This window comes from Macaca mulatta, chromosome 16 (assembly GCF_049350105.2).
Source record: "Macaca mulatta isolate MMU2019108-1 chromosome 16, T2T-MMU8v2.0, whole genome shotgun sequence".
Lineage (NCBI taxonomy): Eukaryota > Metazoa > Chordata > Mammalia > Primates > Cercopithecidae > Macaca > Macaca mulatta.
The window spans coordinates 18,423,142-18,438,664 of record NC_133421.1 but is presented as its reverse complement, the minus strand read 5'-3'; the positions used below and the strand labels follow the sequence as shown (position 1 = coordinate 18,438,664).

Genomic DNA, 15,523 nt, shown 5'->3' with positions numbered 1-15,523 from the left:
TTCAGTGTATATTAGATTATTAACTATCCTCAGTGACTCTTAAACTCTTGTATCCATATCTTTATGAATGTATGTATAAACATGCATATTTTTCTGGTTAGTTTCTTACGATATCAATTATAATCCACTGCTTCTTTACTCACCTGTCTCATTTGCTGTTAAACTCATCTATTGAGTCACCTTTTTTTCTTCCTCACATTTTTTAGTCTTAGAATTTTTTTGTTTTTTTACCCTAATGTCACTTTTATAGTTTCCACTTTCTTCTTGAAATTTCCAAGCTTGACCTCATGTCTTTGAATATAGTAATTCTAGTTGCTTTGACACATTTTTTTTTCCCTTGGCATCTGTTTATTCCTTCTCACAGTGTCTTTTTTCTTCATTGACCCTCATATCTTTGAGCAAATGTACAAAATATAGTGGGTGAACAACTGGTTTTGGCTGTCTTTAGAGGCCCAGATAATGTTTTCTTTCTCAAATGATTGCTATTGGCTCATGCCAGAAGGATAAGGACAGTCAAGTCCTGAATTACTTTCATAAAAATTTGGAGTTGGAACCTTTTTGGGGCACTCAGGTGGAGAGCAGCCAGCCTGCTGTGGTGACTGGGTGAATTCTAGTTCCTTCTCACTGCTTTAATGCACCAGCAGCCTTTAATATCCATGACCAAACCCAGGGCCTCTGCAAGACTAGCAGAGGTTTAACACAATCTGGTAGATATCCCATCTGAAGTAACAAATGGCTCCAGGGCAAAACAGCTTTTATTTCTCTAGATGCTGTTTCTCTCCAAATCTCAGCCTGACAATTCTCGGCTGTGCATTAATTTAGTGTTAAAAAAAATTAAATTATTACCTCCGATATTTATTTATTTATTTATTTTTTTGTGATGGAGTCTTGCTGTCACCCAGGCTGGAGTGCAGTGGCACAATCTCGGCTCACTGCAACCTCCGCCTCCGAGAATCAAGGGATTCTCCTGCCTCAGCTTCCTGAGTAGCTGTGACTGCAGGAGCATGCCACTACTAATTTTTGTATTTTTAGTAGAGACGGGGTTTCGTCATATTAGCCAGGCTGGTCTCGACCTCCTGACCTCGGTGATCCACCCGCCTCGGCCTCCCAAAGTGCTGGAACTATAGACGTGAGCCACCGTGCCTGGACCTGATTTGTTTTAAAATGTTATTTTACATACAAAAACTAATTTAAATTATTCTAGGGTACCTAGTCTGTCTTTATCAGAAGCCTAAGTCTGACATTTATTCATCATAAAAGACGATATTTGAAATTTTCTTTCACTTGTGATCTGTTTTGTTGTTGACCTCACAAAGTTATCTTACAAAAATGTTCTTAATTATGTCTGATAATATTGTTTTGACAAATAATTTTTTCTTTGTGCCATTCTTGAAACTTTTATGTTGTAAATGGTTAGATGAAAAGAAGAACTATTTTAAACTGGTGTTACAAAGCAGTGCTTACTAAGGACCTATGTGTTAAAAGAAAAATGGCAGTATTTGTCAAAATGTCTATGCAAGCACCTAATTTGAATGTATGCTATACTGCAAATAAAATGTTTCTATTTATAAATGTCTTATTTTTTGTCGCAGCATAGAATGGAGTAGAGAAGGAATAAAGAAATCTGTAACCGGTGTCATCAATCAGTTGTAAACCCCAGCCTCCAAATTATGTTATTAATCATTGGTACTGAGAGTTCACAGTGAAATAGAACAATCAGAAAACATGGGCAAATAAAATTGTTAAAAATTCATCTCTATGATGTGCCATGTTCTGAATAGGCAGTTTGAGTGTCCGGGCAATCTGTACAAGAAAGAGTTGTTATTTGGTCAAGGACACATGCATTTTTCAGTCTAGAAGAATGTCATCATTTTCTTGAAGTAATTGCAGTGTTCCCACTCTGTATCAAACAGCAAATACCTCTGATTCCTAAGTCAACAGCATAGTTACTACTTTATTTTTTTCCAAGTGAATAAAATGAAAAATAAATTGTTATGTCACAGTCCCAAAAAACGACTGGTATATGGAATAGTTGAGATGATAGAACATGATTTTACAACTCCAAACTGAAAATATCTATCCAAGCAGTTGCATCCCTGAAAAAGTATTATATTGTCTGGCAAAAGACTCTCTCTCAGGATAGGAAGTTTTTCTAGATTTTTCTAGAAATAGTGACAGGGATTAAATTTTATGTGGCCCCAAGAAAAGGAATCAGAATTGAGTATTGTCAATGATTGCTTATGGGCTTGAGAATTAAGAAAAAAAGGACCCCTCCCCACAGGTACTAACAGTTACATAACCGCGGGTGTCATGGAACTAATTTGACATATTGAAATAATTTTCTATAATCATTCAGATTTGTTTACAACAAATCAAATTATAGCTATCAAATTCATACTTATGTAAGTTACAAGTCAAATATTTTAAAGTACATTCAAACTCTTTGAAGATTTATCTTAACAATGACAAAGCAATTGACTGGGAAGTAGTATTGTTAACCATTCAATTGACTATTTGACCTAAGAATACTGTATGGACATATATTTAACTTATATTGAAACAAATAAACATGTTTGTTTATACCATATAGTTATAGTTTTGATTTTTTAAATAATTCAACCAAAACCATCAATCCTGAAGTATCAAACTCCAGTGACTTCAGCAATTCTACTTTTGAATTCAGTGATTTGGTAACAAATGTAAGTAAAATAGTAATTTTGGCCAGGCACGGAGGCTCACATCTATAATCCCAGCACTTTGGGAGGCCGAGGTGGGCAGATCACAAGGTCAGGAGATCGAGACCACGGTGAAACCCTGTCTCTACTAAAAATAAAAAAAATAAGCCGGGTGCGGTGGCAGGCGCCTGTAGTCCCAGCAAGTCTGGAGGCTGAGGCAGGAGAATGGCATGAACCCAGAAGGCGGAGTTTGCAGTGAGCCGAGATCGTGCCACTGCACTCCAGCCTGGGCAACAGAGACTCTTGTCTCAAAATAATAATAATAATAATAATAATAATAATAATAATAATTTCATGCCAACCCTCTCCATTTATTTCAGAATCAGAACATTTCACCTTTGATTATTAAGCAATGTTCTCAGTATCATCTAATATTTATGTTCTTTGCAAATGCAAGCACTGAACACTGATGTTTTAAATAACATCCTGTTTTTAAAAGTCATGTATCTTTCATGCATCTGTAACCATCTGATCAATGATCAGAAAACGGGAAAGTGAGTAGCACTGGGATTCTCTCAGAGAGGCACATTTAATTGGCTGGGCCCCTTTGAATTTCCATCTAGAATCTTCTGAGATTAATGTACAAGTGATCACTCTGCATAAAAGCAGCTTAAAATACTGGACATAGCTTCAGTATCAGAACACTTTTCAACTATAGTGTGACGTGCACAATTGCTTTGTATTTCTTGAATATTTTCTCTCTTCCACTTGGTTAAGAATTGAGCAGATTGTGCTTTTCTGGAGAAACAAAAAAAGATGTTGGAAACCAAGTTTTATTTAACAAAATTAAGTGATTTAAGCAGAGATAGATTTTGAACTTAATTCTACAGTACATGTTTCACAACAAATTTCCTTGTATTCATGGTAGGCCATTTCACACACAGAGCAAGTTTGAGCATCGCAGAACACAGCTAATTTTGCTAATGTATCACAATTACAGAAATACCTGTGCTAAATAACTTTGTCCTATTTTCATGAAATGAACAGTGTTCAATAACCCTCAAAATATTTTATTTCATGCTGATTCAGATTTTTTCTAACCATTTTTTTCTTTGATGCTGCTTCCACAATAACATAGAATGCTTTTAAAAAGACAAATGTAGTTTGTTTTCATGTATCTTTTTCAGATACTCTCCTTAAGAAAGCACGGTGACTTGCAGTTATTACCATGCGTGTTCTTTTTTTTTTTTTGGCTAAAGGATATAATTTGTTGTAAAAAGCCAATCCGAACACTGTCCTATGTATATACAGGTGGCCATGCTGTTAGATTTGCACATAGACTGTCAGTGACTAAGAATGACTCAAATTGCAACCTCCTGGTTTTTTTTTGTTTTTTTTTTTTTTGAGACGGAGTCTCGCTCTGTCACCCAGGCTGGAGTGCAGTGGCCGGATCTCAGCTCACTGCAACCTCCGCCTCCCGGGTTTACGCCATTCTCCTGCCGCAGCCTCCCGAGTAGCTGGGACTGGCAGGCGCCCGCCACCTCGCCCGGCTAGTTTTTTGTATTTTTTAGTAGAGACGGGGTTTCACGGGGTTAGCCAGGATGGTCTCGATCTCCTGACCTCGTGATCTGCCCGTCTCGGCCGCAACCTCCTGTTTTAATGTTGCAAAGGTTGCCTATGCCTGATGGTGTATTAAATATCCAAAGCTTGCAAGGTGGGAACTAAGGATGGACCTTTTCACTGGGTGGTGGTGCAGTTGTGCTTCCAGAATCTTTATCCACTTTACTTCATAGTACAATAAGATGAAACAAAACACAAACTGCCTGATTTCCAAGAGCTTATTTAAAACCAAAACCATGTAAGACTTAGTAATTCAATTTATTAGTTAGTATAGTACACATTAGATATGGATGACATATCTGCAGTAAGTCATTTAAATCTAGTAAATATCCAGATGATAACATCTGTTTAAGAGCAGCATTGATAGTTATATACGAGGTGGTCATGTTAGTGTTCCACAACAAATTAAAGAGATGAAGTCCGTGAAATTATCTATGCTACTCTATATTACAGATGGGAAAAGCTTGGGTAATATTCAATGCGGATACTCACTTGTGTTCCTGACTCATAGGCGGTGCTCAGATACATTTAACCCACTGTCTGACAGTATGAATGAACGTGTGCTGTAAGTGAACCCCTTTTGGGCATAAGGTTATTTTCTGTATGAGTACATTAAATCATTTTGTTTTCCAAGTAAAAATGAAGCCTTCAATTTGATCGAATAAAATACAAGACGTGCACCACCACGCCCGGCTAATTTTTTGTTTATTTTTCTACAGGCAGGGTTTCACCATGTTGCCCATGCTGTCTGGGATTCCTGAGTTCAAGCCATCCACCCACCTTGGCCTCCCAAAGTGCTGGTATTACAGGTGCGAGTCACTGCAACTGTCCTAAAATACAGATTTTGCTTAATTTCTGCACTTGATGTTCTGGTACAGACATTTGCTTGGAAATACAATATAGTTAGCTAAAGCCTTTTCATGGGGAAGTAAGATCAGTATTCCAGGATTTTAAACTAGAATACAAAAGAAGAAAATATTTTTTAAAAATGTAGGGTAATATAAAATGTATTTATACCTTTACATTTAACTGCTTATTTTACAAGCAGTAATAGTTATCACTAACCAATTAGTTTATGTCAAGTTCACCTGTGTTAATACACACAAACTTCTATGAAGTTCTGTAATGACAAATAAAAAAGCACCATTTAGGTTTAATATGTATTTCATATAGGCATAACGCAACATTACAGGATTGCATTTACAAATTCTCTTGACTCTAAGCATGAAGTTATGTTTTGACTAAGGCAATTTAATTGTTTTTGGGTTTTTTATATTAAGGAAACCTAAATTTGTATGAATGAATTAATTGAATTAATTACATTTTCTTATAGGCTTATCAGTTTACCCCATCTTTGTTAAAATAACATGCACTGCCCTACAAAATGAATGCCTTATTCACAATCATGTTTCTGCCACATTCTTAAAGATTTGGGGAAACAAATGCAATCTAAAATCAGAGACTCCATGTTCAATGCCAAAGGTACACACCTCTATTTTTTTCCCCAACGAGCCCCTTGGAAAAGTGTTTGAATTACATATTAAAGTGCGCTTCAAGGAAATGTGATCTTTTCGTTTATAGCTGGTGAACAGCATGCAATTTGATAGCACCGTCACTAACAATCAGAGACTGCTCTGGATCTAAGTACTAAAAATGACCCACACTGCAATCGCAAAATACTTGGAAGTGGGAATTTATTGAACAAAGTTAGGCCGGGACTCTAAAGCAACACTTGATTCTTTAGCTCCAAGACGACGACGTTTAAACGTTAGTATCACTATTGTTTCTTTTTCCCCCAAACTCTTCTCCCACACTGCCTTCTCCTCCCCCACCACCTTCTCCCACCGTCTTTCCCCGCTTCCCTTCTCCCTCCCCGCGCCCTCCCCTCTTCTCCCAGCACTGTCCTCTCTCAGCCCGTCTTTCTGCCTTTTTCTTCCCCTCTCCCCACCTCGTTCCCTGCTTCATCCTCTTCTCCCACCGATCTTTTTCCCCTCTCCGTCTCTTTCCCCAACGTCGTCTTCGCCACTTTCCCCTCGCTTCTTCTTCCCCCCAGCCTGTCCTCTTCCCTTCTCCCTCCCCACCCTTTTCTTCCCCTGTCCCTCTCCCCTTTCCAACCGTCTTCTTCCCCACCTTCTGCCCTTTCCCTCCCCTCTCCTTCCCGACCCTTCTCCTTTCCCACCCCTCCCTTCCCCAACGTCTTCTTGCCACCTTTTTCTCCCCTCTCCCTCTCCTCAACGTCTTCTCTCCTCCTTCTTCCCCACCGCGGTCTTTCCGCATCCTCTACTGCCCTCTCCCCACCGTCTTCTTCCCGCACCTTCTTCTCCCCTGCAGTTTTTTTTCTCTTCCCCACCGTTTTCTTCCCCTCAGTCTCGCCGCCTCCTCGCAGCACCGGTTCCTGTGGCGGCAGCTTTTCCTCCCCGTCTCCCTCTCCCCACGGCCTCCCCCACCCTCCTCTCCACCCGCTCGCTTCCCCTCTCCACCTTCCCGCCTATTCCCGCAGCAGCGTCTTCCCGCCGCTCCCTCTTCTCCCCTCCCCCTCCCTCTCCTCACCGTCTTCTCCCGGCCTATTACTGCAACCGTTTTCTTCCTCACCCCGCACCGTTTTCTTCCCATGTTTTCCCACCTCTTCGCAGCAGCGTCTGTCTGCCGCGGTCTCTTCCCACCCTCTTCTCCTCTCCCCAGCGTCTTCTTTCCCAGCCTCTTAATCTCCACCGTCGTCTTCCGCCTCCATCTCCCCACCTTCTCGCAGCAGCGTCTTCCTGCCGCGCTTTTCTCTCCCGCCCCATCTTCTCTCTTCCTCTCCCCACTGTCTTCTCCCCACGCCGTCTTCTCCCTTCCCCGTCTTCTCCCCGCGCCTTTCCCACAACCGTTTTCTACCCACCCGTTTTCTTCCCCCACACCGTTTTCTTCCCGTGTCCTCCCACCATGTCGCAGCAACGTCTGTCACAATCTTCTTCCCACTCTCTTCTCTCCCTCTCGCCATCGTCTTCTTTCCCAGCCTCTTACTCTCCACCGTTTTCTTCCCCTCCCCACCATTTTCTTCCCGTTTCCGTCTCCCCACCTTCTCTCAGCAGCGACTTCCTGCCGCGCTTTTCTCTCCCCGCACCCTCTTCTCCCCTCTTCCTCTCCCCACCGTTTTCTCCCCCGATCGTCTTCTCGTCCACTCCCTTCTCCGCGCTCTCCCGTTGCCTTTCACTTAGAAACCCTCCACGCATGCGCGCGCCTGTGTTCCTGGGCCCGGTGTGCCTCTGCGCCCAGGTAGACCCGTGAGCTGGGCCCCTGAGTTCCGCCCCAGCACCCTGCTGGAGACCCCGGAGAGTCGCTGCCTGTGCCACCGCGGCTGCCGCCGCCCCCGCCGCTACCTCAGAACTGAACAGTGTTGGCTGCGGGCGGAAGACAGTGGGGCCCAGAAGACTGCGGGGAGAGGGGGAGGAGGGGACGGAGAGGGTGGGAAAGACCTTGGAAAGTGGGAGCGGGGAGGAGGGGAAAGAAGACAGTGGGGAGAAAGTGCAGGGAGAAGACAGGGTGGTAGAGAAGACAGTGGAAGAAAACGGTGAGAAGAGGGAGAAAGGGTGGGAAAGAAGACGGTGAGGACAAGGCCGGGCGCGGTGGCTCACGCCTGTAATCCCAGCACTTTGGGAGGCTGAGGCGGGCAGATCACAAGGTCAAGAGTTCGAGACCTGCCTGGCCAACATGTTGAAACCCCGTCTCTACTAAAAATACAAAAATTAGCCGGGCGTGAGGGCATGCACCTGTAGTCCCAGCTACTCCAGAGGTTGAGGCAGGAGAATCGCTTGAACCCGGGAGGCGGAGGTTGCAGTGAGCTGAGACTGCACCATTGCACTCCAGCCTGGATGACAGAGGAGACTCCATCTCAGAAAAAAAAAAAAAGAACTACAGTGGGGAGAGGGCGAGGGGAAGAAGATAGTGGGAAAGAAGACCACCGAGACAGGGAGAAGATGTGGGGAGAGCTCTATTAGTTTCACTGAACATTCCTCAGTTAAAGTTAAAATGTTCTCATAAGTTACGTATTTACAACTTTTGCTCTTCTAGTTGGTATATTTTTTCTTCCTCCATCTCCTTTTTAACACCAAGTTGTAACTCCAACGACCTTCTTTTTATTTTCCAATGTTTTTCTTCTAAGACCATTCCTAACGCTAACACTTAATGTTGCAAAGCTCTGAATCCTATTTCCTGTCATCTCTTCATGCTTTCCCATTGAGCTATCAGGAGATTTTCATCCCATTATTTTGTTTACACTAGGAACATTTCAGCTTGGCTAGACCTGTTTTCTACTTAATTTTTTTCAACTTCAAACTTGACAAACCAAAATGTACTCCTGTTTTTTGTTTTTGTTTTTGTTTTGAGAGGGAGTCTCCCTCTGTCGCCCAGGCTGGAGTTCAGTAGGCTCACTGCAAGCTCCACCTCCCAGGTTCATGCCATTCTCCTGCTTCAGCCTCCCCAGGTAGCTGGGACTAAAGGAGCCTGCCACCACGCCTGGCTAATTTATATTTTTTTAGTAGAGACGGGGTTTCACTGTGTTAGCCAGGATGGTCTCGATCTCCTGACCTCGTGATTCGCCTGCCTCGGCCTCCCAAAGTGCTGGGATTATAGGCGTGACCAAATGTGCTCCTTTACCAATTGTTTCTGTCCCAGGAATTGGTTTCTTGTTGCACTGTGATATATATGAAGCCATATGCCTTTTTCAGCTCATTATCCCCAAAATGTTTTTGTACATTATTGACAAAATAGACACCTAATAAATATTTCTCAATTTTTATTGTTTTTCCTTGCCACAAAACAGCAATCACTTTTTTTTTTTTAGTATGATGTACATGCCCTTCTATCATTTTGCCCTGAACTGTTTATCAAATCTTATTTCTTCCCACTCCCCCATTTGTTTCCCACGCTGTGGCCATTCAGAACTACTTAGAGCTCTGTCAACTCTACATGTTACTTTATAATAACACTAATGAAAAGGGACTTTATAGCAGAGGCAGAACTCATTATTTTCTAAAAAATACATGCATATCTCCCATGTTGGATAGTGTCCCACAGAAAGTCATATCCACCTGGAACTCAAGAATGTTGAGCTATTTGGAAAAAGTGTCTCTGCAGATACACTTGGTGAAGATGAGGTCACAATGCATTAGGGTGGCCTGTAAAGCCAATGGCTGTGTCCTTACAGGAAGGTGGTGGGAACATACAGAGACCTACAGTGAAGATGGCCATGAGACAAGGGAGGCAGAGTCTGGAGTTACGCTGCCTACGGTCACGGAATGCCAAGGAGAGCTGGAAACCACCAGAAGCTAAGAAGGAGATTTTACCTGAAAGCCTCCCAAAGAAATCAATCATACTCACACCTCCCTTTTGAATTTCTGGCCTTGTGAACTGTGAAAAAATAAATTTCTATCGTCTTAAGACGGTGAGGACAAGGCCGGGCGCGGTGGCTCACGCCTGTAATCCCAGCACTTTGGGAGGCTGAGGCGGGCAGATCACAAGGTCAAGAGTTCGAGACCTGCCTGGCCAACATGTTGAAACCCCGTTTATGGTCATTTGTTCTGTTCCTGGCCTTAGGAAACTAACACAGCATGCTAAGGGAAAAGAAGAAAATTCTGCGTAAAATGTCATTTTACTTTTTAAAGTAACTACTATTGACAGTAAATGAGTGTTCTTCCAAGATTCATATGCAGAATGTACATGCAGCGCAGAACGTACATGCAGCCCAGAACATTTTTGGAGACCTATGGCACAAGTGATATGATCAATAAAATCCAAATATTAACCTACCAAAAGAATTATTTTTTCTTTTGCAGTATTTAAAGGTAATAAGCAGAGGTCATGAGCCCTTTAAAAATCCATTCATTTGTTGTTACTTGATACTTATGATCCACTGACATATTTAGGTTTTTAATTCTTTGTACAGATTATCGTTTGTCTTGCTACACAACAAATTTTTTATCATATATCTAAGTTTTTTTTTTTTTTTTTTTTTTTTTTTGAGACGGAGTCTTGCTCTCCCCAGGCTGGAGTGCAGTGGCACAATCTCAGCTCACTGCAAGCTCCGTCTCCCGGGTTCATGCCATTCTCTTGCCTCAGCCTCCGGAGTAGCTGGGACTACAGGAGCCTGCCACCACGCCCCGCTAATTTTTTTTGTATTTTTTGGCAGAGACGGGGTTTCACCGTGTTAGCCAAGATGGTCTCGATCTCCTGACCTTGTGATCTGCCCGCCTTGGCTTCCTAAAGTGCTGGGATTACAGGTGTGAGCCACTGCGCCCGGCCAACAGCTGCTTGTAGTTAATAAAAACATAATTCCATTTTCCTTTTATGTATAGATTATAAGTAAAATCGGCATTTAAAAAGAAAAATCTGTTCCACAATTTCTATTGGTATTGTATGTAGTATAACATATAATTTGTCTTATTTTTCAAAACTTCACTCATTGACAGCTTAAGTAAATTTTTTAAAACAAGAAACTCTTTTCACATACCAGGCCCAGTGACTGGAATTGAGTATTCAGTATTGAACAGAGCAAACAAGTTTCTTTTTTTTTTTTGAGACGGAGTCTCGCTCTGTCGCCCAGGCTGGAGTGCAGTGGCCGGATCTCAGCTCACTTGCAAGCTTCGCCTCCCGGGTCTACGCCATACTCCTGCCTCAGCCTCCCCAGTAGCTGGGACTACAGGTGCCCGCCACCTCGCCCGGCTAGCTTTTTGTATTTTTTCAGTAGAGACGGGGTTTCACCGTGTTAGCCAGGCTAGTCTCGATCTACTGACCTCGTGATCCGCCCGTCTCGGCCTCCCAAAGTGCTGGGATTACAGGCTTGAGCCACCGCGCCCGGCCAAGTTTCTTATCATTAAGCTCATATTCTATGTTATAAACATTTTTCCAGTGAAATTACTGCAATGTTTACAAGCAATATTGAATTGTGTTCTTATAATCACCTATCTCCATTTATTGTTGAGAATGAAGAAAATTGTAGAGCACATAATTCACTGCAATGATTTTTTTTTTTTTTAGACAGAGTTTCACTCTTGCTGCCCAGGCTAGAGTATAGTGTCACCATCTCGGCTCACTGCAACCTCCGCCTCCTAGATTCAGGCAATTCTTCTGCCTCAGCCTCCTGAGTAGCTGGAATTACAGGCATGTGCCACCACGCCTGGCTAATGTTTTGTTTAGTAGAGAAGGGGTTTCACCAGGTTATCCAGGCCACTCTCGAACTCCTGACTTCAGATGATCCACCCGCCTCAGCCTCCCAAAGTGCTGGCATTACAGGCATGAGCCACTGCACCCAGCACAATGCTTATGGTGGTTTTAAAGTGACCTGAGTGAATATAGTGCTTATAGCAATTCCTCATCTGCCATTCATTTCATCTAGTAATCTGCTCTAACTACATTATTTCTTTTTATTAAATGTCTTCGGATAAAAAAAGATATTTTGTAGTTATACTCAAGCTTCAAATACAGTATCATTCTCCATAAAATACTAAATGTATGTAAAGCTTATATAAAATTTAAAGAATAATTGTGACACTAAAGTAATCCAGAGAATATGTAAAGGTATTTTTGAAGTCTGAAAAATAGAATCAGAAAATGGAATACATGAAGAATTAAAAGGAAAATGAGAAGCTGAGAACAACTTTAAAAATAGGACATTTATAGCAATGAGTTATTTTGATGCATGACAGAAATTATCAGTTAATTATAAAGATGTCACAGACAGTAAAATATAAATGAAAAATAAGCAATTACTTGTATACCACTAAATAACAAAGGAAGCTTGCCAGATAGGAATGCCAAATGTATAGGAAATGAAATCAAAACTAAAATGTGGTCTTGTAGGAATGAATATTATCTAGAAATCAAAAGACAAGGTAAAAAACCATATGATAAAATTACAGAAGAAGGTGAAACATTTGAGAAAGACAAGCATGAACCTAATTAAAAGACAAATGAATAGTCTATCATATTTTGGTCATGTTTTCATAAGTTATTTATGATGAAATATTATGAGTTTCTCCTGAAAAGGACCAGAGTTATGTTTTGACCCCTTGCATAGTTTGTATGACATCAGGAATGTAGCAGAGTATTGGGAAAAAAAAAAAAAAAAAAAGCATGTTTACTTGAATTGAAAAAATGAACCACAGATATTTCAGGGAAGTGGCATGGAAAGTGAATGAATGGTCTGCATAAAGCCAGAGTCATATAACGAAGAAACAAAACTGTCTTGTTGCCAACTGGGTTAGATATAGAAATCACAAGTAGAGAAGTTTAACATGGCAATATTAAGCCTACTTTGAACATTGTGGAGCGATTGGCACATAGTAAGTTATTGAAAAATTTTTATTTATAGCCATTCACAAAGGAGTCAAAGCAAAATACATCATTTATATATTTTACATATTTATGTATTCAGTGGCCTTTACCATAAAGTATTGAAATAAAAACAGTAACAATAAATTATCTTAATTATTTGATGAGCTATTTATATGAAATATTTATAAAAGGATAATAGTAGAAAAATAGAATTGATATTCTTCTAAAACTCAAACACTGAAGATGATAATCTGGTGATTAAAATAAATAATAACCATGGCTACTATATTTTTAAAAAGAAATTAACCAATATCTAGAACGTGGAGAAATTGAAACCCCTGTACACTGTTGGAAGAGATTTAAAGTGGTGCAGATTCTATGCAAAACAGTATGTCAGTTCCTCAAAACTTAAAAGCAGAATTACTGTATAATCCAGCAATTCCACTTCTGGATACATACTAAGTAAAACTGAAAATAGGGTCTAAAACAAATAGTTTTATACCCATGTTCGAAGCAGCATTGTTCACAACAGCCAAAAAGTAGAAGCAACCTAAGTGTCCATCAGTGAATGACTGTATAAGCAAAATGTGATACATGTTTTGGCGCACAGTAAAATATTATTCATCCCCAAAATGGAAGGAATTCTGATGTATGCTATAGCATGGATGAAACTTGACTACATTATGCTAAGTGAAAGAAGCCATTTACAAAAAGCAAATACTGTATAATTTTATTTATATGTATTATCTCGAGTGGGCAAACTCCTAGAAATAGAAAATAGAATGAAAGTTACTAGGGGGTGGGGGAGGAGAAATTGGGAGTTGTTTAATGGGTATACAGTTTCATTTTTGCAAGATGAAAAAGTTGTGGAAATTGGATTTACAATAATGTGAATATACCAAATACTGAACTGTGTACTTAAAAATGGTTAAGAGGGTAAAAATAGTATGTTCATTTGTGATAATTAAATCAATTTAACAATAAAACAAACAAATGAATCAATAAATCTCTCTACATATTAATTCATTGTGGAGCTACTCAAATATAAATTGTTATTCTTACGGGACCCAAAACCAGGTAAAATGGATTATATATACATATAAGTGTTATATATACATATCATTGTAAGTTTTGTACTGTCACAACAGTCAATGTGTGAGTCAGGCTTACATCACGTCTTTGTGTGATTCTAGATCTTCTATGCTCCGTATCAGTGTTTTTGTTGTGGACCTTTTCTTTTGTGGTTTTGTCACTATTGTTGTTGGTTCTGTGTTTGCATTAAAAAAAAAAAAGTGAAAATAACTTTGTTTATTAAGGTAATGATTATTCACGGTTAATTTATTTGATAATTTCAGAGAACTGGAAAACTTCTCTTTTTAAAACTCAGAAGGCCGGGCGAGGTGGCTCATGCCTGTAATCCCAGCACTTTGGGAGGCCGAGGCGGATGGATCACAAGGTTAAGAGATCGAGACCATCCTGGCTAACATGGTGAAACCCCATCTCTACTAAAAATGCAAAAAATTAGCCGGGCGTGGTGGCGGGCGCCTGTAGTCCCAGCTACTCGGGAGGCTGAGGCAGGAGAATGGCATGAACCCAGGAGGCGGAGCTTGCAGTGAGCCGAGATCATGCCACTGCACTCCAGCCTGGGCAGCAGAGCAAGACTCCATCTCAAAATAAATAAATAAATAAATAAATAAAACTCAGGAAAAAAATCCATTAATCTGATTAAAACTTTAATCAGAGGACGATGGTTTTGCCTAGCACACATCTTTTGAAACCTATTTAAACTAAGCATAAGTGTTTTGCTTTGCAACACTTTGTAATTTGGATCATATATCTGATATAGCAGAAATTTTTAATGCCTTCCCCAAATCCATTGCCCATTTACTTGAAAATTTGCCTTTTTTTCTGTTAAAGCCTCTGTACTCTTCCTGTGGTGATGTAAATCATAACTCCATGCTGGATCACAGAGTGTGGGGGTGCTCAGTCCTATAAATGCCATCGTAATCAATCCCTGTGCTCAGAGATGAGAACATGAACTCCTCCGGACCAGGAGGTGCATGAAGATTGTGGGAAAGAAGATTCTGCTGTTGTTTTGTTCTTTTTCTCCTTGCATCTTTGAAATAATGTATTGTTCACTTTTGCACACACGCATCGTGAGGACAGGGCAGGTCCAGCCTGGGGCCTGCTCCCTACTGCAGCATTTCCAAGCCCCCAGAGTGGACCGAGGGGCAGAACGTGGGCATGTCTTTCCATCTGTTGATTTTTTTTTTTTTTTGAGACAGAGTCTTGCTCTGTCACCCAGGCTGGAGTGCTGTCACATGATCTCGGCTCACTGCAACCTCTGTCTCCCAGGTTCAAGTAATTCTCCTGCCTCAGTCTCTTGCCTCAGCCTCCCGAGTAGCTGGGATTACAGGCGCATGCCACCACGCCCGGTTAATTTTTTTTTTTTTTTTTGTACTTTTAGTAGAGACAGGGTTTTGCCATATTAGCCAGGCTGATCTCTAACTCCTGACCTCAAGTGATCTGCCCACCCTGGCCTCCCAAAGTGCTGGGATTACAGGCGTGAGCCACTGTGCCTGGCTACCATCTGTTGATGTTTTGAGAGAGCTTCAGAAACTGACATTTTTTCCTTTTCATTGTACGTAGATTAGAAAGCAAATACCTAATGCCTTTTGGGGAGCACTTTGATAACTTTGCAAGGGAAATGATCTGAAAACAAGAAAACAAGTGTTACTCAATAGAAACAAATCAGGTATTATGATTTTATTAATACACTGAAATATACTAGTCCTGAAACCTATACTTTGACTTTTGTTAGTAAATCATATCCCTCTATTGGTTGGCAAGTTTAAGCTGGATTTTCTTTTACTTGGAACTTAAATTAGCACGATCACTATTTGATAAATCCTGAC

The 15,523-nt window shown here is 40.7% G+C and overlaps 1 pseudogene; it reads left to right on the top strand.

The window, feature by feature from the left end:
- The first annotated feature begins 6,141 nt into the window (after window positions 1-6,141).
- On the top strand, window positions 6,142-7,710 carry LOC114673066 (uncharacterized; annotated as a pseudogene).
- Window positions 7,711-15,523: the final 7,813 nt, after the last annotated feature.